Raw genomic sequence first — 26,825 nt, 5'->3', positions numbered from 1 at the left:
CCAATTCACCAAACAATTTTGCCCCTATGTACATAATGGGGAAAAAGTGTATGTATGTATGTGTGTATGTACGGGACTGGCAGCTGCACCGTCGCAGCTACAGCCACAATATTTTGCACAGTCACACGTCTGGACCCCGAGAGCGTCATAGGCTATGTTGTGAGGCGAAATTTTAACCCCGCGCGTTCCAATTCACCAAACAATTATGCCTATTATTCTTATCATTTCTATGGTGTCCTTCTGTAAAGCTGGAAATTACACAATTTTTTACCGTGCCAGCACAGACCACCCTCTGACCCAGACTGCAGGGGGAGCCCAGTATCACACAGGATAGGATTAGATACATGGCTCAACAGTCAGTATCACAAAGGATAGGAATAGATACACGGCTCAGCAGACAGTATCACACAGGATAGGATTAGACACATGGCTCAGCAGTCAGTATCATACAGGATAGGATTAGACATACAGCTCAGCAATCAGTATCACACAGGATAGGAATAGATACACGGCTCAGCAGACAGTATCACACAGGATAGGATTAGATACACAGCTCAGCAGTCAGTATCACACAGAATAGGATTAGACATACAGCTCAGCAGTCAGTATCACACAGGATAGGAATAGATACACGGTTCAACAGACAGTATCACACAGAATAGGATTAGATACACGGCTCAGCAGTGAGTATCACACAGGATAGGATGAGATACACGGCTGAGCAGTCAGTAACACACATGATAGGATTAGATACACGGCTCAGCAGTCAGTATCACACAGGATAGGGTTAGATACATGGCTAAGCAGACGGTATCACACAGGATATGATTAGATACACTGCACAGCAGTCAGTATCACACAGGATAGAATTAGATACACGGCTCAGCAGTCAATATCACACAGGAGAGGATTTGACACATGGCTCAGCAGTCAGTATCACACAGGATAGGATTAGATACACAGCTCAGCAGTCAGTATCACACAGGATAGGATTAGATACACAGCTCAGCAGTTAGTATTACACAGGATAGGAATAGATACACGGCTCAGCAGACAGTATCACACAGGATAGGATTAGATAGACAGCTCAGCACACAGTATCACACAGAATAGTATTAGATACATGGCTCAGCAGACAGCATCACACAGAATAGGATTAGATACACGGCTCTGCAGTCAGTATCACACAGAATAGGATTAGATACACTGCTCAGCAGTCAGTATCACACAGGATAGGATTAGATACACAGCTGAGCAGTCAGTAACACACATGATAGGATTAGGTAGATGGCTCAGCAGACGGTATCACACAGGATAGGATTAGATACACTGCTCAGCAGTCAGTAACACACGATAGAATTAGATACACAGCTCAGCAGAAAGTATCACACAGGAGAGGATTAGGTACACAGCTCAGCAGACATTATCACACAGGATAGGGTTAGATACACAGATACACATGTTGTTTATCAAAAGGCTCTTGAATGAGTTGAAAATAAAATACTATCATACTTGGGTAATCGTTTAGTTAATTTGTGTTGCAAATCTGTAGTTTTGAATACATGATGTGAAATGTTTTTATGTGCAATATAATCATTATAATTTGTTATAACTGACCACAGTTGGTTACCATGCCCAGGCGACGCTGGGCTCTTCAACTAGTATAGTAACATAGTTATTAAGGTTGAAGGAAGACTTTAAGTCCATCCAGTTAAACTCATATCCTATCCTAACCTGCCCTAACGTGTTGATCCAGAGGAAGGCAAAAAATACCCATGTGGCAAACAGTAAGCTTCACATTGGGGAAAAACATTCCTTCCAGACTCCACAGACGGCAATCAGACTAGCTCCCTGGATCAACGCAATATTAAGGAAACTAGTGTATATACCCTGTAATATTACACTTTTCAAGAAAGGCATCCAGTCCCTTCTTAAATTTTAGCAGGGAATCACTCATTACAACATCATACAGCAGAGAGTTCCATAGTCTCACTGCTCTTACAGTAAAGAATCTGTGTCTGTGATTATGTTTAAACCTTCTTTCCTCCAGACGTAGAGGATGCCCCCTTGTCTCTGCCACAGGTCTAATAGTAAAAAGATCATTAGAAAGGTCTTTGTATTGTCCCCTCATATATTTATACATTGTATTAAGATCACCCCTTAACCTTCATGTTTCCAAACTAAATAACCCCAAGTGTAACAACCTGTCTTGGTATTGCAGACCCCCTAGTTCCGTAATAACCTTGGTCGCTCTTCTCTGCACCCGCTCCAGTTCAGCTATGTCTTTCTTAAACAGCGGTGTTAGGTGTTGGATTCCTGCAGCTGCACAGCGGGAATCCAGAGCCATACATCCAGCGGTCTCCCATTCCTTTCCGACTGCTCAAGGACCTGCACAGCAATCTCGGCGATCCAGATGCCCTGCTCAGACCAGCTCTCTGGGTCTGGATGTTGCTGCCACCTCTGGACCAGCAATGGTAGCGCAACCTGCTTTGCAGGAAACCACTCCAGAGGCTAAGTCCTCTTGCCGCGCTACTGGGCATGCCCACGAGACGATCTCCCAGTGGAGATCGGGGTCACGTGCTCAGGTCCTTGTCCTGATCTGATTGGCCCATCTCAGGGGTCTGGAAGATCCCGGAAGCGCATGGCTATAAAAGGCCTGAATGGCTGCTCGCCCATGTGCTAGTGGGTCGCCCTCCCAGGCTTTAACCAGGACTGTGGGGTACTCGGTACCGGGCCAGTGTCAGGGGGAGATGTGTCACAGCAGCGGTGACACGGTCCGTGACCCTGGGCGCCCAATATCAATGGCGGATGATGTTTGTAATGTAGTTTATATGGAAAGTTTGTGACGCCACCCGTGGTGTTTGGCAAGTAAGATGTTAAGCCAACGCTGCTTGCAGATCCACTGGGACTGATGGTGTGATGCAGAAAAGATGGTGTAGCTCCCCACAGGTGGAGCTGTAGTCCCAGGGCAGTGTAGGCGCTGTGGATGAGGATAGGTGCAGGACGGTGTGGATGCTGGTACCCAGATGTAGCGGTGCTGAAGGTGTTAGTGACGAATGAATGGAGGACACCAGAGCTTGCAGTTTCAAAGCTTTACTCACAGTTCGTGGTGCACACTGGTGCCTGCCTCCGTGCTGTGTCCTCCGGGGTAGAGACTCAATCAACCTCCCGAGCAAGTCAGGGCTCTCCTCTCCAACACTGCGCCAACATGTGCCTTTCCTGAACGACTCCTCTATTGCGCCTTTTAGTGTGAAGAACTCCAGTACCGTGGTTCCCTGAAGTTCCTCCTGTCAGATGTTCCTAATAAGTCTACTTCTATGACAGACAGAAAACTACTCCACCGGTGTCTGTTGCAGAACCATAAGTGTCCATACAACCTCGGGGATCGGGCCCCGGCCTTGCGCTGAGAACCTATAGGCAGGGTTCCTATCCAGCCCACTCCTCCTCTCTGTTCTCCTACTCCTTCATTCTGCGCTGTTCCTTCTCTCTCTTATGGAAGCTTAGGTTGCAGTCCTACGTCTCTCCACCTTTTTACTTTCCCGTGCCAGCTGGCTCAGGTCACTGAGGCAGCTGCAGCACTCCTTCCTCCATCCCTTCTTCCAGGGATCCCCCACTCCTCAATGAGTGGCTTCCTACTCCGCCGACCTTCTGTCAGACTGAACTGAACTCAACTTCTAAACTTTCCCACTCTTTTATATGAATCTCAACTCCACCCACCTCCCAGCACATCTCGTGTTACGAAGCAAGGAATCACCAGAGGTGCTCTGCTATCCTCTAAGCATGAGCTGCAATATGATCAGTGCTGAACTATCCTGTGTGTGGGATGCAGGTGTTGGAGTGCGGAAAGGAGCTCCCAACTTACCAGGATGGTGGGGCACTACACCTTAGGAGAAGGTGCAGTACCTCTGTGGCGACTGAGCCTCAGGGGTGCCACATACCCCCGTTAAACACAGCACATCCGCGGGCTGCAAGATAACAAAGCAGACAGCAAAGAAACATACAAAATTTTTCAATGCATAGTAAACTTTTCTTATACTAATCTTCCTAGTATAGGAGGTACTCATCTTAAACGTTACCAACAATTCTGTCTAAAATTTTTAATTCTAAGTGCAATTCTCAATTCAAAGTGCTATTCTCTGTAACACACTCTTTCTTTTTCTTTCTCTTTATCTCTTTCTCTCTATCTCTAGATGCAAGACGCTGACCGCAAATACCTGGTCCGTCACCTATCTACTTTCATTTCTTTATTTAAGTTACTCATCTCTATATCAGACATTCCTAATTCTCACTATATAAAAGCTATTTCTCAATTATCAATACTCTCATAAAACACATTATCAAATACTTTACAGTAAAACATTCAACAGTTATTCTTGTAAGTGCTGGACACCACTCCCAGCCGGGATCTCTTGCAGTGTCCTTTGAGGTAGACATCATCTTCGAAAAGTGTCCATGCAAAAACATTATCTTCGCAAAGTGTCTCTTATGTAAAACCAAGAAAGGGCACCTAAAGAGGCGCAACTATTTACAATTAAAGTTTTTGGATCACTCCAAGTTCATGATCGCTAGTTCAATATTGAAGAACGCTGCCAATCAATGGGGCAACAAAAGTGCTACCAGACAAACAAAAACATGATGCACAAAAATAGAAAAATAGAAGAAGGCACAACTGGTGCAACAAACCCTCCTGGGTAGCGAGAAAATTTAATAAAGGTTACTAATTGTGGTCCACTCCTGGGGTTCTGGAATTGCCTTCAGACGTGGTACTAGAAATGTCCTCTTCCTGTTGCTGGCTGACTAACCGCATGTACTCTGCTTCCCACAGGGAGAGATAGGGACTGGTTGGGGTAATTGAAAGGGCCATAGAAATATTCACCGCCTGCGGGGATGGCATATCCGCTACCTCCGATGGCGTTTCTGTGGCTATTGGGGACTCAGTTGGCTCTGCCGCTAGTTCCTCAGGGTCCGATTCCTCAGTGTCCATTGGGACTTCAGTTAGTGGTACCGCAATCGGGGGTCTTCGGCGGAGGTCAGCTGGGCCATTCCTATCCACAGGTGCCACTCCCAAAGCTAAGGTCACCCCCGGAGCAGTAATCGTACCTGGCGTTTCCAGCCGCGGATCCGGCTCTGGTTCCGGGTGGTAGTTGGCTACTGCCGCAACTCCCGGAGTGATTGACGGGATGGACCGCAGTTGCACCCGAGCTGGGGCCAGGCCAGTCTCGGCCGGGATCATTGGTGGAGTTCGGCACAACCGGGCCTGCTCCAGGCGGGGACGCGGTCCTGGCCCTCCATTCTGCTCCAACGCCCTCATGTATCTTCTCCGAACGGGACTCACTCAATGGCAGTATCGGGGGTGAGGTGGTGGTGGCCGGTGCTGAGAATGTATCAGCGGTCGCAGCCTCCGCGTGAGCGGCCTAGGGGAGAGTGGCCTCTCCTCCCCCTGTTCTTCTGACTTCTCATCTTCTTTCATCATGGCGTTCTTCTTCCTGCCTCGGCCCCTTTCCCGCCACTGGCTTCTTCTTCCCCTCCTTCCGGGGGCGGCGTCTTCTTCCAGCGCCTCCATACCAAGCCAGTATACGAACCCCTCGGGGGGTGGGCCATGTATCTGTCACATAGTAATTCAGGCAGGGGAGGCCCAATACTCTTCGTGGTCTTTTCCTAGGACCTCCCATCTCTTCACGCCCTTCTTCTTCGCGCCAGCGGCCATTTCTAACGTCCATTTTACAGTCTATCAAATCAGGTCCTCTGCACATTTTCAAAAGTGTAAAGTCCAATAAATTTCAGGCGCACAGAACCCGATGGTGTCGGGTCTCGTCATCCTGTTCGAGACGCCAAAACTGGGTCGCCCTGCCAGGCTTCACCCAGGGCTGTGGGGTACTCGGTACCGGGCCAGTGTCAGGGGGAGATGTGTCTCAGCAGCGGTGACACGGTCCGTGGCCCTGGGTGCCCAATATCAATGGCGGATGATGTTTGTAATGTAGTTTATATGGAAAGTTCGTGACGTCACCCGTGGTGTTTGGCAAGTAAGATGTTAAGTCAACGCTGCTGGCAGATCCACTGACTGATAGTGTAATGCTGCAAAGATGGTGTAGCTCCCCACAGGTGGAGCTGTAGTCCCAGGGCAGTGTAGGCACTATGGATGAGGATAGGTGCAGGACAGTGTGGATGCTGGTACCCAGATGTAGCGGTGCTGAAGGTGTTAGTGACGAATGAATGGAGGACACCAGAGCTTGCAGTTTCAAAGCTTTACTCACAGTTCATGGTGCACACTGGTGCCTGCCTCCGTGCCATGTCCTCTGGGGTAGAGACTCAATCAACCTTCCGGGCAAGTCAGGGCTCTCTTCTCCTACACTCCGCCAACATGTGCCTTTCCTGAACGACTCCTCTATTGCGCCTTTTAGTGTGAAGAACTCCAGTACCGTGGTTCCCTGAAGTTCCTCCTGTCAGATGTTCCTAACAACTCTACTTGTATGACAGACAGCTGTAGCCTGCTCGGGGATGCTCCTGGATCCCGGCTCTCTTTCAGTTTGCTGTTGTGTCCCAAATCTTGGATGGGAGTAGTACATTTACAGCCAACTACTCCACCGGTGTCTGCTGCAGAACCATAAGTGTCCATACAACCTCGGGGACCGGGCCCCGGCCTTGCGCTGAGAACCTATAGGCAGGGTTCCTATCCAACCCACTCCTCCTCTCTGTTCTCCTACTCCTTCATTCTGTGCTGTTCCTTCTCTCTCTTATGGAAGCTTAGGTTGCAGTCCTACGTCTCTCCACCTTTCTTACTTTCCCGTGCCAGCTGGCTCAGGTCACTGAGGCAGCTGCAGCACTCCTTCCTCCATCCCTTCTTCCAGGGATCCCCCACTCCTCAATGAGTGGCTTCCTACTCCGCCGACCTTCTGTCAGACTGAACTGAACTCAACTTCTAAACTTTCCCACTCTTTTATATGAATCTCAACTCCACCCACCTCCCAGCACATCTCATGTTACGAAGCAAGGAATCACCAGAGGTGATATGCTACCCTCTAAGCATGAGCCGCAATATGATCAGTGCTGAACTATCCTGTGTGTGGGATGCAGGTGTTGGAGTGCGGAAAGGAGCTCCCAACTTACCAGGATGGTGGGGCACTACACCTTAGGAGAAGGTGCAGTACCTCTGTGGCGACTGAGCCTCAGGGGCGCCACACTAGTATAGACTATACTTGCTATGTGTGAATGGTGATGGATGTATGATTCTGGTGACTGACTCATTATGAAACCCCTTCCCTCTGATATTACGCATGTGGATAGGGAATTAGAGTTATAGTCAGTGCCAGTCAGTGGCAAGCCATACGCCACGGTGCATACTGCACCGCTACACTAGCATCCGATAGTGTGTTGCCTCACGGCACTGTCGTACAGCGGCTGTAGTTACCGCCGCGCTGCAGTTAGCAGCACTTACTGGCGCCCGCGGTAGCGACGCCGCACGCACGGTAGGTCAAGTCGGACACCGACCTCTGCCTTGGGCCTTGTCCTGTGACCATATACCGTGTGTGCATGCCAGCTGAGACCTGTGAAGCTAACAGGCTCAGCGTTTATGCTTTATTTGTACTAAATCGCCTCTGTGAGGTTAACAGAGTCCACTCTGCGCACCTAGGGTGACGTTTAACCCGAGCGCAGTATAGCGCCATATAGCGAGTCTGCCATTACTCAGCAGCGGTTGTTACACCTACTGCACGGTGGACCCACTTCCTATTATTTATATTCAGTGCATTCCGCCGTCCCTAACAACCGGAAACCAGAACTGTACACAGTATTCTAAGTGTGGTTGCACTAGTGACTTATATAGAGGTAAAATTATGTTCTCCTCATGAGCATCTGTGCCTCTTTTAATGCATCACATTATTTTATTTGCCTTTGCAGCAGCTGCCTGACACTGGCCACTAAATGTGAGTTTGTCGTCCACCCATACACCCAGGTCTTTTTCAATGACAGTTTTGCCCAGTGTTTTACAATTAAGCACATCATTGTACATCTTGCTTGTCAGGCGAGTTTGCTGGCCAATCAAGCACAGTGATACAGTTGTTTTTAAACCACGTATTGGTACTTTTAGCAGCCTTTTAAACCCAAAGCTCGACCCCAAACACTCACACCAATCTGGCCATGACGTAGCCCACGGGCCAATCCAGGGCTGCCACATCACCAGAGCAGCTAACGTCCACCACCAATGAGAAGACGCCACATCACGGATATACTCAGTAAGGTGATCTCTTGACTTACTCCAGAGTGCAAGGCTGCACCCAAACATCACTAGTTACTAGAGTTGAGCGACTTTTGGTTTTTTAGGGTCGCGTTTCGTTTCGTGAAACCCGACTTTTCCAAAAGTCGGGTCGAGCAAGATCGTCCGATTATAGGGAAAAGTCGGGGTCGTCCCGAAACACGAAACCCAATGTAAGTCAATGGGGAATAAAAGTCGGCAGTGAGAGGAGGACAGGAAAAACACCTACAGTGCCCATTTGAATGCCAAAAGCATCAATTCTTCTTACTTAAGCTTGTCAACCTTAATTAACTTCATAATACAAGTTACGCACTGAAAAATGGGGGTTATTTGGCTAAAGTTGTGGGGGGGGGAGGGCTGGCTGCAGGTTTTCATGAGCGCCCCTTTAACACATACCACAACTCATCATGCTCCGATACGGCAGATAAATAGCGGTATAGTACAATGAAAAATACCTCACTTTTTACATCTCATGACGAGGCCCATCTATTTCTCCATACAGAATCATTGGTCCCATATAATGTTTGAAACAGTATATGATGAGCTCCACATAATGCTACAGTATATGTTGGTCCCCATGGATGAAGCTCCACTGTCTTATGGGCACAAATAATGCTCCAAACATAATGGGCCCCATTTCTAATGCTCTAGTGTATAATGGGCCCTGTAAATGCTGCTCCAGTGTCTGATGTCCACCTTTGGAATGTTCCAGTGTATGGTGGGCCCCATCTATCATTCTCCAGAGTATAGTGCTCCCCAAAAATTGCTGTCCCAACATTGAAAACAATCAAAAAAGTCTCCTCGCTAGGGAATCCCTGTACTTGTCTGGACAGGTGCTGTAGCTTGCTTAACAGCTCGCCAGCCGTTCTCACGCCCAGTATGGATTGCACGTGATTGCACAAAGGTTAGAAAGGGTACCGTATCCCTGGATAACATGTATGGATAGCGTACACATTCAAAATATATGTCTCAGGAGGCAGGCTCAGACGGTGTCAGGCCCAGTATGGATTGCACGTGATTGCACAAAGGTTAGAAAGGGTACCGTATCCCCGGATAACATGTATGGATAGCGTACACATTCAAAATATATGTCTCAGGAGGCAGGCTCAGACGGTGTCAGGCACAGTATGGATTGCACGTGATTGCACAAAGGTTAGAAAGGGTACCGTATTCCCGGATAACATGTATGGATAGCGTACACATTCAAAATATATGTCTCAGGAGGCAGGCTCAGACGGTGTTAGGCCCAGTATGGATTGCACGTGATTGCACAAAGGTTAGAAAGGGTACCGTATCCCCGGATAACATGTATGGATAGCGTACACATTCAAAATATATGTCTCAGGAGGCAGGCTCAGACGGTGTTAGGCCCAGTATGGATTGCACGTGATTGCACAAAGGTTAGAAAGGGTACCGTATCCCTGGATAACATGTATGGATAGCGTACACATTCAAAATATATGTCTCAGGAGGCAGGCTCAGACGGTGTCAGGCCCAGTATGGATTGCACGTGATTGCACAAAGGTTAGAAAGGGTACCGTATCCCTGGATAACATGTATGGATAGCGTACACATTCAAAATATATGTCTCAGGAGGCAGGCTCAGACGGTGTTAGGCCCAGTATGGATTGCACGTGATTGCACAAAGGTTAGAAAGGGTACCGTATCCCCGGATAACATGTATGGATAGCGTACACATTCAAAATATATGTCTCAGGAGGCAGGCTCAGACGGTGTTAGGCCCAGTATGGATTGCACGTGATTGCACAAAGGTTAGAAAGGGTACCGTATCCCTGGATAACATGTATGGATAGCGTACACATTCAAAATATATGTCTCAGGAGGCAGGCTCAGACGGTGTCAGGCACAGTATGGATTGCACGTGATTGCACAAAGGTTAGAAAGGGTACCGTATCCCCGGATAACATGTATGGATAGCATACACATTCAAAATTTATGTCTCAGGAGGCAGGCTCAGATGGTGTTAGGCCCAGTATGGATTGCACGTGATTGCACAAAGGTTAGAAAGGGTACCGTATCCCTGGATAACATGTATGGATAGCGTACACATTCAAAATATATGTCTCAGGAGGCAGGCTCAGACGGTGTCAGGCCCAGTATGGATTGCACATAATTGCACAAAGGTTAGAAAGGGTACCGTATCCCTGGATAACATGTATGGATAGCGTACACATTCAAAATATATGTCTCAGGAGGCAGGCTCAGACGGTGTCAGGCACAGTATGGATTGCACGTGATTGCACAAAGGTTAGAAAGGGTACCGTATCCCCGGATAACATGTATGGATAGCGTACACATTCAAAATATATGTCTCAGGAGGCAGGCTCAGACGGTGTTAGGCCCAGTATGGATTGCACGTGATTGCACAAAGGTTAGAAAGGGTACCGTATCCCCGGATAACATGTATGGATAGCGTACACATTCAAAATATATGTCTCAGGAGGCAGGCTCAGACGGTGTCAGGCACAGTATGGATTTGACGGCCCAGATTACACAGCGGAGGAGCAGGGAGAGGTAAAGATTGCAAATGCTGGGGCCCTGCCCAAGCAAGGGGGGCCCACTCGTGGGCGTCGGTACTGGCACTGGTCCCCTCATAGTACAGCGGTGTGTCTGACGGCGGGTGTGCACTTGATTGCACTATGAGGGACCCTGTGCCAGTTCCCGCGCCCAAGAGTCGGCCTACCCACCTGTCCAGGGCAACGGCACTCGCACGGTGTCGTGCGGTAGGTGGTGACCCCGGCCATGGGGGGGAGGCAGCACAGTTAGGGAGTTTTAGAAAGTGGCATATGTTGATGTTGGACATTCAGCTGATGCAAAAGGCGAAATAGGTGAAGTACCAGGAAGAGGTGGACCAAAGCAAGCCATTTTTCTGTCACCCTATGTGTCATCAGGGGAAGGTGGGACAAAATCCTTGGAAACCCATGCGTGGTTCATTTTAATGAAGGTTAGATCATCCACATTTTGGGTTGACAGACGGGTCCTTTTTTCTGTCAGGATTGATCCAGCTGCACTGAAGACTCTTTCCGATAGCACACTTGCAGCTGGGCAAGCGAGCTCCTGTAAGGCATATTGGGCCAATTCAGGCCAGGTGTCCAGTTTAGCGGCCCAATAGTCAAAGGGGAATGACCTGTGTGGGAGAACATCGATATGGGAGGAAAAGTAGTTTGTAACCATAGTTGACAACTGCTGTCTCCTGTCACTTTCCATCGATGCAGTATTACCAGTTGTGTGAGCGGTATTTGAAAAATCAGTCCACAACATTGTTATGAAACCCCTGTCTCCAACGCCACTTCTGCTGTGTGCACCACGAACACCTCTGCCAAGCTGCCCCCGGCCCGTACGGCTCGTGTGAGAACCATCACCGCTGCTGTGTGCTGGGAATGCCTCAAGCAACCGATTTACCAGAGTTGCTTGTTTATTAGCCAATATTAGGTCAAGATTCTCCTGTGGCATGATGTTTTGTAATTTGCCTTTATAGCGTGGATCCAGGATGCTGGCCAATCAGTAGTCGTCATCGTTCATCATTTTGACAATGCGGGGGTCCCTTTTTAGGATCCGCAAGGCATAATCTGACATGTGGGCCAATGTTCCCGGTGTCAATGATGCACTGCGAGTGCTGGGTGGAGGAGCACTTTCTGGCAAATCCACATCCCTCCAGTCATGCACAAACCCTGTACCAGACCTTGCCACGCCAACATTTTCACTTGCCCCACGAGATGCATCCTCCTCCCCTAAGTAATCATCCCCATCATCCTCCTCCTCCTCCTCTTCTTCCTCCACCTCGTCCAGGAGAGGTCCCTGAGCAGACAATGGCTGAATGTCATCAAGGATTCCCTCCTCCTCTTCCTCCTCATCAACATTGGCTGCAGACGCCTGCTCCTTAAGGTGCGTCAAAGTTTGCATGAGCAGACGCATAAGTGGGATGCTCATGCTTAGGATGGCGTCGTCTGCGCTTACCAGCCGTGTGCATTCCTCAAAACACGGAAGGACTTTACAAAGGTCTTTCAGCTTCGACCACTGCACGCCTGTCAACTCCATGTCTGCTCTCAAAGTGCCTGGCCGTGTATCCTCCCACAAATGCATTATGGCCTGCCTCTGCTCACACAGCCGCTCCACCATGTGCAGGGTGGAGTTCCACCTTGTTGCAATGTCGATAATGAGGCGGTGGTTGGGAAGGTGGAGCAATCGCTGCAGCTTCTGCATACGAACGGAGTGTACAGGCGACCGGCGGATGTGCGCGCACAGTCTTCGCACCTTCTGGAGCAGGGCTGTTAACTCCGGATAATTTTTGAGGAAGCACTGCACCACCAGGTTCAAGGTGTGAGCCAAGCAAGGTATGTGGCTGAGTTTTGAAAGGGCTATGGCTGCCACAAAATTACGGCCGTTATCACTAACTACCTTGCCTGCCTCAAGATGTACACTGCCCAGCCATGACTCATTTTGTCGCTTCAAGTACTCGGCCAGCACCTCGGCGGTGTGTCTGTCGCCCAAACACATCATCTGCAACACAGCCTGCTGACACTTTCCACTAGCTGCTCGATAGGGGGACACATCGTGTGCAACAGTGGCAGCTGCAGAAGGAGTGCTCGTACGACTGCGCTCTGTGGACGAGCTTTCGCTTCTGGAGGAGGAGGAGGAGGAGGGTCGAACGCCTACAGCCAACTGTTTCCTATACCGTGGGCTAGGCAGCACTGTCCCACCACCGCTGTCCCCTGTGGACCCTGCATCCACCACATTAACCCAGTGCGCAGTGATGGACACGTAACGGCCCTGGCCATGACGACTAGACCATGCATCAGTTGTGAGGTGCACCTTTCCGCTCACTGACTGCTTGAGTGCATGGACAATGCGGTCATTCATATGATGGTGGAGGGCTGGGATGGCTTTGCGAGAGAAGTGGCGACTGGGTAGGTCATAGCGTGGTACTGCATAGGCCATGAGTTCGCGGAAAGCTGTGCTTTCCACTAACCGAAAGGGCATCATCTCAAACGAGATTAGTTTGGCAATGTGGGCGTTCAAACCCAGTGTACGCGGATGAGAGACTGAGTACTTTCTTGACCTACTCATAGTGTCTGGGAGGGTGAGCTGGACTTGAGAGCTGCATATGGTGGAAGTAGCGGTGGACAGGGCGGACTGTGAGAGGGTTGATGATGGTGATGGAGTTGGTGTTCTTTCTGATGGCCTAGAATCAGTCTTTCGTTGATATAACAGTGGGATTCCCTGACTGCTGTGGTCTTGCAACGACACCTCAACATTTGCTGCTGTGCTAACCGGTGGGCTTACAGTGGGGGAAACAATGTAGCGTTGCTGACTACCTTCGTTGTGATCAGTTGCACATGTGGCACTTGAGGTTTGGTGTTGTGTCCACGCTTGCAAGTGCATGCTGGTTAAATGTCTAAGCATGCAACTGGTATTCAAATTTTTCAGATTTTTCCCTCGGCTAAAGGTCTTTGCGCACTTCTTACAGATAACCTTGGCCTGATCATGAGGATTTTGTTCAAAAAAGTGCCACACTGCACTCTTCCTACTTTGGCAGACATTTTGCGGCCTAGCACGCTGTGATCTTTTGACCCTCTGGACAAGCTGTCCAGAAACTCTTTTGATGTTTGGAACCTGTCTTTGGAGTGCTCCGGGCCTGCCAGATAACAGCTGTTGTGATGTCGATGTCTGCTGTGGATGCTCCTCATCTGAGCTATTGGAAGCAGCACCCTCTTCCCCCAATGGATGCCAATCTGGGTCAACAACTGGGTCATCCATCACCTCCTCTTCTATGTCATGTGCACCTTTCTCTGTGTCACCGTGTATGGTGGTATAGTGTGCGGGAAGGGGCACCTGAGTCTCATCAGGGTCAAAATCTGGCTCTGTACACTGCGAGGACAATGTAGTGCTCTGAGTGAATGTACCAGCAGAATCATCCATCAGCGGCTGTGCATCAGTGCACTCCATGTCAGATTCATCTTGGCCTGGGTAATTCACCATTTCACTTGATAATCCAGGCATGGTATGTGAAAACAGCTCCATGAAGTAATCAGTAGTATGGCCTGCGTCATCCTTCAATCTTGGTTGGGGTGAAGGACACAAGGAAAGGTGTGGTTCATGAACATGAGCCTCCAATGACGACTCAGTGCTTTTACTTTTTACAACTGAAGAAGAGGAGGCGATAGAGCTGGAGGCTGAGTCAGCAATGTAAGAAAAAACTTTTTCCTGATGCTCTGCCTTTAAAAGCGGTTTGCCAACTCCTAGAAAACTAAGCGTTCGAGGCCTTATGTAGCCAGACGATGACGCAGGGTCAGCACCTCCTGCATTCGGTCCTATTTTGCTCTTGCCACTACCATCAGATCCACCACCAACACCATCATTACCAGCTGCCAACCCCCGCCCAATTACACGGCCTCTTCCACCAGCCTTCCTCATTTTTGGTAGAAATGTAGACAAAATCCAACAAACTATATAGTAATGTAAAACAAGGTACAAGGTGTCTATAGGACAGGGGAGATTTAGAATTTCTGCACACACTTGTGGACAGTGGACACTTTTGGATTGTGTGAGGCCCACTGATATCTGAGCGCTATATGACAGGCTCAATGGCACAGCTGCCTGTGACCAAAGTGACGAGAGGATAATGGAGATTTTGAATCTCTGCGCACACTTTTGGACACTGGACACTTGTGGATTGTGTGAGGCCCACTGATATCTGAGCGCTATGTGACACACTCGATGGCACAGCTGCCTGTGACCAAAGTGACGAGAGGATAATGGAGATTTTGAATCTCTGCGCACACTTTTGGACACTGGACACTTGTGGATTGTGTGAGGCCCACTGATATCTGAACACTATGTGACACGCTCGATGGCACAGCTGCCTGTGACCAAAGTGACGAGAGGATAATGGAGATTTTGAATCTCTGCGCACACTTTTGGACACTGGACACTTGTGGATTGTGTGAGGCCCACTGATATCTGAGCGCTATGTGACAGGCTCGATGGCACAGCTGCCTGTGACAAAAGTGACGAGAGGATAATGGAGATTTTGAATCTCTGCGCACACTTTTGGACACTGGACACTTGTGGATTGTGTGAGGCCCACTGATATCTGAGCGCTATGTGACACGCTCGATGGCACAGCTGCCTGTGACCAAAGTGACGAGAGGATAATGGAGATTTTGAATCTCTGCGCACACTTTTGGACACTGGACACTTATGGATTATGTGAGGCCCACTGATATCTGAGCGCTATGTGACACGCTCGATGGCACAGCTGCCTGTGACCAAAGTGACGAGAGGATAATGGAGATTTTGAATCTCTGCGCACACTTTTGGACACTGGACACTTGTGGATTGTGTGAGGCCCACTGATATCTGAGCGCTATGTGACAGGCTCGATGGCACAGCTGTGACCAAAGTGACGAGAGGATAATGGAGATTTTGAATCTCTGCGCACACTTTTGGACACTAGACACTTGTGGATTGTGTGAGGCCCACTGATATCTGAGCGCTATGTGACACGCTCGATGGCACAGCTGCCTGTGACCAAAGTGACGAGAGGATAATGGAGATTTTGAATCTCTGCGCACACTTTTGGACACTGGACACTTGTGGATTGTGTGAGGCCCACTGATATCTGAGCGCTATGTGACAGGCTCGATGGCACAGCTGTGACAAAAGTGACTAGAGGATAAGGGAGATTGGATTGCTTTTAAAAAAGCAGTTTGCGGAGCAGTGGGTAAACAGCAATGCCAGCGTGTCAGGAAGCCTTAAAAGGCAGCCCAACAACCAACACCACTGATACACCACAATATAGCCTCCCCTTGCACTGCACACACAGTGACTTGTGTGTTGTGCAGGCCAAATCGCTAGCAGCAGAAGCAGTTTTTTTGTCTTCTTCCCTGCCTAACGCTCTCCCTACAGAATCAGCAGCAACCTCTCCCTATACTAAGATCGGCAGAAGTAAGATGGCGGTCGGCGTGCACGCCCTTTTATACCCCCTGTGACGCCCACCAAAGCAAGCCAATCACTTGCATGCCCTTCTGAAAGATGGTGGTGACCCGTGCCTAGGTCATCACGTTGCCCACAGTGTCCGTGGATCCTGATTGGCTGAAAAAGAGCGCAAAACAAACTTTTGAAACGCGACTTTGGCGCGTAAGTCGCCGACCTCGTGGCCGACCTCATCCTAGGGTCGGGTTTCATTTCATGAAACCCGACTTTGCCAAAAGTCGGCGACTTTTGAATTTTTTCGACCCGTTTCGCTCAACTCTACTAGTTACCATAGACTTGGTTGGAGGACCGACAGTAACCAAACGTATACCATGAGCCTGAGCAAGATGCCGGGACCAACACCCGTGCTGAGCAGCGATCCCTGCGGCTGGACCAGAATAGGAGACTACAGCACCAGACAATGCTTGGGATCTATCCTGCACAGCAGGAGCATCTCGGCAACTAATAGACATCATTCTAAAAACTGCACACCTCAAAGTGCTCAAAATCACGTTAAAAAAGTTTATTAACCCATCAGATGCTTCACAGGAATTAAAGCAATGTGGAAGGAAAAGCTGAAAATTTTAGTTTTTCCCACAAAAATTTTTCTTTAGCCCAAAATTTAGCAATTTTAAACCCTTCCCGACATTTGACATACTATCCCGTCCATGTAACCTGGGCCTTAATGCCCAAGGATGGGATAGTATGATTATCACAGCTGACACCTGGCACTATGTGCCAGGAGCGGTCACAGACCACTCCCGGATCATTAACCCCCAGCACACTGCGATCAAACATGATCACAGTGTTCAGGGGGCATAGGGAAGCATCGCGCAGGGAGGGGGCTCCCTGCGTGCTTCCTTGAGACCCTCAGAACAACGCGATGTGCTCGCTGCAGGCCCTCGGATCCAAGATGGCAGCGGGGGCCTTACTGGTCCTGCAGGGAGGTGGCTTCTCAGCGCCTGCTGCGAGCAGGCGCTAAGAAGCTGCCTGCACTGCCAGTCAGATTGCTGATCTGACAGCGCAGTGCAAAGTGTCAGATCAGCAATCTGACTTTATATAGTAAAGTCCCACCCTGGGACAATGTAATAAAGTAAAAAAAAATGTGCAAAAATAATTTTAAAAAAATTCTTAAATAAAGAAAAAAAATCCCTAATAAATTCTTTTTTTTTGTAAATAAAAAAAATAATAAAAGTACACATATTTAGTATTGCCGCATCCATAAGGACCCACTCTATAAAACTGTCCCACCAGTTAACCTCTTTAGTGAACCCCTTCAAAAAAAGCGAAAACAATGCTTTATCATCATACTGCCGTACAAAAAGTGCAATAACACGCGATCAAAAAGATGGATATAAATAAACATGGTACCGCTGAAAACGTAATCTGCAAAAAATGAGCTGCCATACAGCATCATCAGCAAAAAATAAAAAGTTAAAGCTCGCAGAATAAAGCGATGCAAAAATAATTATTTTTTATATAAAATTGTTTTTAGTGTTTAAAAGTGCTAAAACATAAAAAAGGATATAAATGAGGTATCGCTGTAATCGTACTGACCCAAAAAGAATAAAACTGTTTTATCAATATTACCACACACGGAATGGTGTAAACGCCCCCCCCCCCAAAGAAATTCATGAATTGCTGGTTTTTGTTCATTCTGCATCACAAAAATCAGAATAAAAAGCAATCAAAAAATGTCATGTGCCCGAAAGTGGTGCCAATAAAAACATCAACTCGTCCCGCAAAAAATAAGACCTCACATGACTCTGGATCAAAATATGGAAAAATTATAGTTCTCAAAATGTGGTGATGAAAAACTATTTTTTGCAATAAAAATGATCTTTTAGTGTGTGACAGCTGTCAAACATAAAAACACACTATAAATAGTAAATCAAACCCCCTTTATCACCCCCTTAGTTAGGGAAAAATAATAAAATTAAAAAAATGTATTAATTTCCTTTTTCCCATTAGGGTTAGGGCTAGGGCTGGGGTTAGGGTTGGTATTAGGGTTAGGGGTGTGTTGGGGTTAGGGTTGGAGTTAGAATTGAGGGGTTTCCACTGTTCAGGCACATCAGTGGCTCTCCAAACGCGACATGGTGTCTGATCTCAATTCCAGCCAATTCTGCATTCAAAAAGTCAAACGGTGCTCCTTCCCTTCTAAGCTCTGCCATGTGCCGAAACAGTGGTTTACCTCCACATATGGGGTATCAGTCTACTTAGGACAAAATGCACAACAACTTTTGGGATCCAATTTCTCCTGTTACACTTGGGAAAATAAAAAATTTGGGGCAAAAGATAATTTTTGTGGAAAAAAATATGATTTTTTATTTTTATGGCTCTACTTTGTAAACTTCTGTGAAGCACTTGGGGGTTCAAAGTGCTCACTACACATCTAGATAAGTTCGTTGGGGGGTCTCGTTTCCAAAATAGGGTCACTTGTGGGGGGTTTTCACTGTTTAGGCACATCAGGAGCTCTCCAAACGTGACACGACACCCGCAGACCATTCCATCAAAGTCTGCATTGCAAAACGCCACTACTTCCCTTCTGAGCCCCGAAATGTACCCATACAGTAGTATACTCCCACATATGGGGTATCAGCGTACTGAGGACAAATTGCACAACAACTTTTGGGGTCCAATTTTTCCTGTTTCCCTTGGGAAAATAAAAAATGGGGGTGAAAAGATCATTTTTGTGGAAAAAATATGATTTTTTAATTTTACGACTGTACGTTATAAACTTCTGTGAAACCCTTGGGGGTTCAAATTTCCCACTACACATCTAGATAATTTCCTTGGGGGTATAATTTCCAAAATGGGGTCACTTGTGGAGGGTTTCCACTGTTTAGGCACATCAGGGGCTCTTCAAACGCGATCTCAATTCCAGCCAATTTTGCATTGAAAAAGTAAAACGACGCTCCTTCCCTCTCGAGCTCTGCCATGCGCCGAAATAGTGGTTCCCCCCACATATCAGGTATCAGCATACTCAGGACAAATTGCACAATAACTTTTGAGGTCCAATTTCTCCTGTTACCCTTGGTAAAATAAAAAAATTGGACCTGAAGTAATTTTTTTGTGAAAAAAAGTTAAATGTTCATTTTTTTTAAACATTCAAAAAATTCCTGTGAAGCACCTGAAGGCTTAATAAACTTCTTGAATGTGGTTTTGAGCACCTTGAGAGTTCAGTTTTGAAAATGGTGTCACTTTTCATATAGACCCCTCAAAGTGACTTCAAATGTGAGGTGGTCCCTAAAAAAAATGGTGTGGTAATAATGAGAAATCGCTGGTCAACTTTTAACCCTTATAACTTCATAACAAACAAAAATTTTGGTTCCAAAATTGTGTTGATGTAAAGTAAGATGTGAGAAATGTTACTTATTAAGTATTTTGTGTGCCATATTTCTGTGATTTAAGGGCATGAAAATTCAAAGTTGGAAAATTGCAAAATTTTTGCCAAATTTCCATTTTTATCACAAATAAACGCAAGTAATATCAAAGAAATGTTACCACTAACATGAAGTTCAATATGTCACCAGAAAATGAAGTCTGAATCACCAGGATCCATGGAAGCATTCCAGAGTTATTACCTCATAAAGTGACAGTGGTCAGAATTGTAAAAATTGGCCCGGTCATTAACATGCAAACCACCCTTGGGGGTAAAGGGGTTAAAAGAGTAATAGGAGAAAATGGACCCTACAGATTGTTGTGCAGATTCTCCTGAGTACACTCGAAACCTATATGTGGTAAAAAACTACTGTTTTGGTGCACAACAGGGCTCAGAAGGGAAGGAATACTATTCAACTATTCAACTGTTGGAGCGCAAAATTGGCCTTTTCGCATTTGCAAAGCTCCTGATGTGCTAAATAGTGAAACCCCACCACAAGTGATGCCATTTTGGAAACTAGACCTCTCAAAGAATTTATTTATATGAGTGGTGAGCACTTTGAACCCCCAGGTGCTTCACAGAAGTTTATAACGCTGAGCCTTAAAAATAAAAATTATAATTGTTCACACAAAAATGTTGTTTTAACCCCAAATTTTTTATGTGGGTAACAGGAGAATATGGACCCCCAAAACTTGTCATGCCATTTCCCCTGAGATATCCTATATGTGGTCAAAAACTACTACACCATTCAATGAATTCACCTAAAATAGTTACCGCTTACATGTAGGATATTGGAGCTCTCAGGAGAAATTGCACAACATTTTAATGCTAAAAATGTAGTTATTGTTTCTTCACGACTAAAGGAATAAAATTCTGTGAGGCATATGTTGTGTCAATATGCTCTTGACACAACATATGCCTCACAGAATTTTATTCCTTTAGTCGTGAAGAAACAATAACTACATTTTTAGCATTAAAATTTTGTGCAATTTCTCCTGAGAGCTCCAATATCCTACATGTAAACGGTAACTATTTTTCAGACACAGTGCAAAGCTCAGAAGGGAAGGAGTGCCGTAATCATAGTGCAGATTTTTCTGTTATAGTTTGTGGGTGCCATGACCAAGTGGAATAGCGCCTGAGGTGCCAAAACAGCAGAAACCCCCATAAGTGACCCCATTAATTCAACAAGGGGTACAGAGATCATATAACACCACAGGTGTCACAGAATTTTATACCATTGGGCAGTGAAAAAAAAAATACCATAAAAATTTGGTTTTAGCCACCATATTTTACATTTTTACACAGACAAATGGGTAAAAATTGGACCAAAATTTGGCACACAATTTCTGCTGAACATAGAAATGCCCCATAAGTGGCTGTACAGTACTACTTAGCTACACAGCAAGACTCGGGAGATGCGGAGTGCTATTTGCCCCCTGGAGGACCAAATTCTCCTAGAAGAGATTGCGGACTCCATATGCAGAGCCCCTGTGCTAGAAGAACAGAATACCACCCTAAAGTGATTTCATTTGGGAAATTACACCCTGCTGAGAATTTATCTACAGTGACATGTAAAAGTTTGGGCAACCCTGGTTAAAAATTACTGTTAATGTGAACAGTTAAGATGTGCAGATGCAAATATTTGGGCACCCTCCATGGTTAGTAGCTATATAAAAAAAGTCTGTTCTGGCAAAGTTGCCACTAGACCAGAAGAGATTCCAACAAATGTGAGATTAAAAAATCCAAATTTTATTAATAACAAGTTTAAAATAATAAATGGATACTAAACATAGACAGGGTCTAAAAGAGGGAGAGACACAGCACCAGGACACAGCACAAAGGTATTAATAGGTATCAAAACCGACTGTAAATGTATAAACATATCAATATTAGTACTATCAAGTGGCCACTATATTATACAAATTAAATAATATATATGGTATAATCCATGAAGATATCAGTGAACGACATACAGTAAGTCAATGCAAGTATAGTGGTGAGCTAATAACTTATCCAAAGAGATGTTCCAAGGTGAGGATAAGCTTGGTGCAGGAAATAAATGTGCCAATACATTATTCCCTAGGCAGTGGCTACCTAATATTGGTTAACAGCGGTATCTGATGAATCCAAGGACAGCCCCCAGAAGAAGAGAGCAGCGAAACGACGCCCGTCGTGCAGGAGGGAAAGCACAGCCTTGCTACATCACCCGTGGCCAGCATTATCAACCGCACAGTTTATACACCAGCCCTACTCAGGTAATGTACTATAGAAGGCATACTTTTAACTTCTTTTGTCAGGATATTATAGTATAAAGTCCTTGGATTCATCAGACATTAGACTTAGCCTTAGCTCTTCCCGATTGCCCTGGTCTGTTGGCAATTTAAGTAATAGTTTGTGGGGTTGATGTCAGCTTTGTAATGTTAGCTGACATTAAGCTCATAGGTTAGTAATGGAGAGATGTCTATCAGACCCCCCTATCGCTAACCCAGTAACTTAAAAGAAAAAATACATACACACAGAAAACATTTTTTCATTTGAATAAATATTTCTCTGTACATTAAATGGTTTAACTGTTTATTAATAATACAAAATACTCAGCAGATCCGACAACATCCAACTAGGGCCCACGTCGTCCACCGATTTTCTCAGTGGCGTTCCCGTTAGTAACGTCATCGGTCGTGAGCAATGACCTCGAGAACGAGACTGCAGAGGTTATTCAAGGTCATTACTCATGGGCAATGTCGTTATGCCCATAAGAAATGACCGCAAGCAACCTCTGCAATCTCACTCTCACGGTCCTCGCTCACAGTTTTCATTTAATTTTCATTGACAGATGACGAACCTGAGTGGGGACTTGATTTTTGTGGATTGAGTAGAATCTTTTTTGGGAACATTTTACATAACATTTTTGATCACATTTATCCTGCGCTTGATGCTGAGCATTTACATTCTGGTTTCCATCTAAATCTCTGAATTACATGATTCAGATGAAATCCCAGAGTGATCCATTCACTATAATGAGGCAGCGGACTTACTCTGGACTCTGTCTGGCCTCTGTTCAGTGCTGTACTTCTTTTCAGAAGTGCACAAATCTGTGGTCGACCGCACTATTATGCATGCTTCAAAAGATGGGCACTGCCGGATCATAGGACAGAGTGCACAGTGTCCCCATCTGCCTCATTATACGAAATCTTCCCCCAGAGGTTCCACCTGAATCATGTATTTCAGAGATTTATACGGAATCCCCTGTGTAAGTGCTCAGCGTAGAGCACAGGATAAATGTGAGCCAAGCCTTACTGCAATCTTTGGGGGGGAAATGAAAAAATCATCAGCAGGTGATGAATTGGTTTCATTTATTTTTCACACTCGTGTGGTATAAGTGGTAAGAAAGCTTTATTCTTCAGGTTAGTACAATTACAGCGATAGTAAATTTCTATATTTTTTTCATGTTTGGCTGCCATCACACACTAAAAGATGCTTTCTTTTGTTGCAAAAACAAGTTTCTGCGTTGCCATATTTGAGAGCTATAATTTTTCCATATTTGTGTCAACAGAAATAATATGAGGGCTTGTTATTTGCGGGACAAGTTGATGTTTTTATTGGAACGATTTTTGGTCACGTAAATTTTTTTTGGGAAACAGAATGATCAAAAAACAGCAATCAGGAATTGTTTTTTTTATGCTGTTCTGCATGTGATAAAATTGATAATGCAGCTTTATTCTTAGGGTCAGTATGAATACAGTGACACCACTTTTATATTGTTGTTTTATGTTGGTTTTGCACAGTAAAAAATATTTTACAGAAAAAAGTTGTTTTTTAGCCATTGCTATATTCTGAGAGCTATAGCTTATTTATTTCTCTGCTGATGGAGCTGTATAGCGGCTTGCTTTTTGCACGATACGATGCCATTTTCAGCTATACCATTTTTTACATTTGTCTTTTTTATCGCGTTTTATTCCACTTTTTGCTAAGCAATTTGATGAATAAACATTGTTTTTTGCCTTTTTTAATTTATTTTTTGTTCGGTATCTATTAGTGTGACAGTTTTATAGATCAGGTTGTTCTGGATGCAGCACTACCAAATGTGTACGGTACTTTTTTTGGCTATTTTTTTACATAAAAATACATATTTATGGGTATAATATCATTTTATTCCTTGATTTACTATGTCAATTTTGTAAAAATATTTTTACTATTTTTTTTACTTTTTTACTTAGTCCCTTTATGGGACTTTCACTTTTAGTAGTCTGATTGCTAGTCTAAAGAATTGCAATGCTTTATACCTGTCACTGCTGCACTGACAAAAGCTTCTTAGACCATGCGCTGGGAATGGTCTAAGAGGCTTTTCATAGCCTGGTAACCCGGATGTTGTCATGGCAACTATCGGGGCCTCTTGTTGACATTGCGAGAGCATCTTTCAGAGGGAAGAGTTAGGGTACAGTTACACTTAGCGACGCACCAGCGATCCCGAGAACGATACGACCTGGAAAGAATCACTGGAGCGTCGCTACATGATCACTAGTAAGCTGTCAGACAGGGAGATCTTTTCAACGATGCAGCAACGATAAGGCGATCCTCGGTGGTCATTTGGACCTTGTCACACAGCAGCTTTTCTGACGATACAGACCTCGATACACGTGCTTCAATGAGGTCGCTCGTCGTTGTTATGGCGTCAAACACAGCGATTATCGCTGGCCAGCGGGACAACGACGATCAAAAAATGGCCCAGGACTTTTGAGCACGATCAGCGAGATCACAGCGGGGCCCGGTCGCCGCTGCGTGTCACACGTAGCGAGATCACTGGCGAGGTCGCTGTTGTGTCACAAAATCTGTGACTTTTCAGCGATCTCGCTAACGATCTCGTTATGTGAAACGGGGCCTTTTAGGTACTGTTACATTTAGCGATGCACCAGCGATCCCGACAACAATACTACCTGGTCAGGATCGCTGGTGCATCGCTAAATGGTCGCTAGTGAGCTGCCAAACAGGCAGATCTCACAGTCACTAGCGATGCAGCAGCGGTCGTTACTTACCTGTCAGATGCGGCGATGAAGACGTCCTCCAACCCGCGTCCACGCGTCGCTCGTCGCTCGTCAGCACCAGCAGGAAGCGGCCGACGAGAAACGGCCCAGGACGTTCTCGCGCAATCATCGATAGACAGCGGGGGAGTCGGTCGGAAGTATCACACATAGCGATATCGCTAGCAATATCGCTGCTGCGTCACAAAATCGGTGACGCTTAAGCGATATCACTAGCGATCTCGCATAGTGTGACGGGGCCTTTAGTTTTTATAGCCTTGGGAAGAGTGAGTCTTTATAGTCTTACAGATTACAGATGATGTTGATACGGAGAGTTCAAACAGTTGATCCTATTGTCTTTGAAGATAAGATGCCGCCAGAGCTGTCTGGCAGCGGGTTTTGTACCTCACCCCTCAGGAAAAATATGAACTCTTACCTGAACTCATGGGAAAGTCAAGAGAGAGTTGTCAGCTGAACTCATTATCTACAGTTTATTTTCAGTATTTCTTGGGATATTTGGTGAGAGATCTCACATCTGACAGTATATTTTTGTACACTTTTTAGGCTGGAAAAGCAGAAGTGTTATGAGGAGCAAAAAATTAAGGATGGAGTCAAATGACACATGTATTAGGCTACATTGAGTGCTGTATGTGGAAAAGGATACCACACTTACCAATGAAACTAACTTGGACTGTTCAGGGGACTATTTTTTCTATATGGACTGGTGGATGACCTCAGCTGTTCAATATTCACAACTCCCCTCTCCCATATATACTCGTCTCTGGCAATCTGGATTGCAAGTGTTAGTCTTGTACTGCCTGGTGTGGAATGGAGATGTCGGTTGTTGGTAGACGCGTTTTTTTATTGTCGATCTGTGACTGTTGCTTGATTTTTCATCTGTGTGCAAAATCATCCTCCTCTCCTATTTGGTTTTCCTTCCTTTTCTAACTGGTGTTCCTATTTGTTGTCTGTGAGTGCATTTTTGTAAGTTGGTATTTTCATTTATTACTGTACTTCCTCCCTTGTTAGTCTGGTTTGTATATATGTATATATGTATATATATATGTGTATATATATATATATAGTGACAGAGTCACTGGCACAGTGCATGAGGGGAGATACGTGTTACTGTGCATACAGCGGTTAGTGATGTAAAAACCAGGAAATTTTTTGTATCCCCTCCTGCAGAGCCGACATTGGCAAGTGTACTAACAGGACCTGCGGTGATGTCACGATCATGTGATCATCACGTAGTCCTTGTTAAATGCCTGGACATGAAAGAGTCTGAGTGGGTGTCTTAGAAGAGGAGGTACTCTCATGTATCTCCAAGGAGGAGATAAGGTGTTGGGCATCGGATTCTTGCAGCGACACAACAGGAATCCAGAGCTTCACATGCTGCTCTGCAGCAAGCCATTCCTGAGGCTAAGTCCCTCTGCCGCTCCACTGAGCATGCTCACAAGATGATCTCCCATTGGAGGTCGGGAGTCACGTGCTCAGGTCCTTCTCCATATCTGATTGGTCCATCTCAGAGATCTGGAAGGTCCCAGCAGCGCACGGCTATAAAAGACCCGCATGGCCGCTCGGCCATGCGCTAGTATAGACTTTACTTGCTAGATGTGTGAATGGTGATGGATGTATGATTCTGGTGACTGACTTATTATGATTCCCCTCCCTCTGATATTACGCATATGGATAGGGAACTAGAGAAAGAGTCAGCGCCAGTCAGTGGCAAGCCATAGGCCACTGTGCACACCGCACCTCTACACTAGCGTCCGATTGTGTCACGTCTCACTGCACTATCGCATAGCGGCTGTGTTTGCTGCCGCGCTGCAGTCAGCAGCACTTACCGGTGTCCGCGGTAGTGACGCCGCACGCAATTTCGCTGAGACCTGTAAGTCTAACAGGCTTGGCGTTTATGTTTATGTTACAGCGCCTCTGTGAGCTAGCAGAGTCAGCTCAGCGCACATCGGGTGGCGTTTAGCCCGTGCGCGTTATTCCGCCATATAGCACGTCTGCCATTATTCAGTGTTAACACCTTCTGCACGGTGGACCCCGAGCGGCGAACACACTTTATTATTTATTTATTTAGTGCATTCCGCCGTTCCTAACATTATATTAGCACCTGGGTCTGGCTAGTAATGGCGGACCAGCAGCAGCTACTGCAGTACATTCGGCAGCT

This window comes from Dendrobates tinctorius, unplaced genomic scaffold, assembly GCF_039654945.1.
Source record: "Dendrobates tinctorius isolate UK_male_01 unplaced genomic scaffold, ASM3965494v1 ptg000165l, whole genome shotgun sequence".
NCBI lineage: Eukaryota > Metazoa > Chordata > Amphibia > Anura > Dendrobatidae > Dendrobates > Dendrobates tinctorius.
This window is presented reverse-complemented; position numbering follows the sequence as displayed.